The sequence below is a fragment of the Cynoglossus semilaevis genome, chromosome W (assembly GCF_000523025.1).
Source record: "Cynoglossus semilaevis isolate Cse_v1.0 chromosome W, Cse_v1.0, whole genome shotgun sequence".
Taxonomy (NCBI): Eukaryota; Metazoa; Chordata; class Actinopteri; order Pleuronectiformes; family Cynoglossidae; genus Cynoglossus; species Cynoglossus semilaevis.
In genome coordinates, this window is record NC_024327.1 from 16,374,450 (window position 1) to 16,375,851 (window position 1,402).

Genomic DNA, 1,402 nt, shown 5'->3' on the forward strand with positions numbered 1-1,402 from the left:
TCATTTTGACACAAAGTATATCCTATCGCTCTCTCATATCGTTAAAATGTTTACTTTTGTGAAGAAGAAAACAGTTGTACTAGTTGTGGTCTGTTGAGATGCAATAAATTAAAACCTCTGTTCAGGTACCTGTCTTTGCTTTTCTACTCTACATTTTTAAACAAAAAAAAAAAAGAATGCAATAGTTACTTTCACTGGTAACTAGTTCCTTCTATAGTGGAGTAACTCAATTACTAACTCAGTTACTTTTTGGGAGAAGTAACGAGTAACTATAACTAATTACTTTTTCAAAGTAACGTGCCCAACCCTGGGCATTCGTTCACCTGGTTAAGTGGAAACGTTGGTGTGTCAAAAAACAGAGTAAACTCCAGACCAGAGAAGAACAAAAGATAAAAGAAGTAAATGAGTCCCAGGAGCCACAGCTTCTTCATCTCTGTCAACACAGCATCAGCATCATCGTCCATCAACATCCACAACATAATATACATCACAAAAACTAAATAATAAAACTAATAATGAAATAAAACTCCAAAAATGACATCACTTCCTGTCATATTTTCATGTTCTCTGAAATCTACATCTTGTGGAATCCAATCATACTTCAGTGTTTGACTGACCACCTGAATCTCACCTAACCTTTGGTGACCCCAATATTTACTTCCTGTGTTACCTCACCTTGACTTCCTTTTATAGTGTGTCTGGCACCATGATCCAGATGACAAGCAGATCCAGGGTGCTTAAGGTGAGAGCGAGCAGAGCAAGGGTACTGTGGGAAACATTTCCTGTGGTGGTGGACGTGAGGGCAAAATATACCCCCAACAGTGAAGCCCATACATTTCTAAATTAAACTAAATTAATTTAAATAAATGCAAAAACCTTTAAGATGGCTAAATAGTCCTAGAATTTAATTAGGGTAGTAGATGTTTACATACAGTGGATATAAAAAGTCTACACACCCTTGTTCAAAGCCAGGTTTTTGTGATGTAAAGAAAAGACACAAGCATAAATCGTTTCATAACTTTTTCCACTTTTAATGTGACCCATAACATGTAATAGGTAATTGAAAAACAAACTGAAATGTTCACGACGGAAAAATAAAAAATAAAAACCTAAAACAACCTTGTTGCATAAATATGCACACCCCTGTGAAAGATTCTTGCTGTACGAGGTGTCTTCGGGCAAGGAGTGGAAGCAGCCGGTAGATGGTCGATTTCTTTTAATAACAAACGTCAAACAAAACAGGTCCAACATCAAGCAAAATAAACGACTGGAGAAGTATTCAAGGAAATCTCGTACAACAGTAGTTAATACGCAAATCCTGTCAAGAATAACTTCTAACTTCTCAAGAAAAGTATCGTTAGTTGTTTATGCTTACATACCTTTGTGGGGGGAGTGGTTTTCG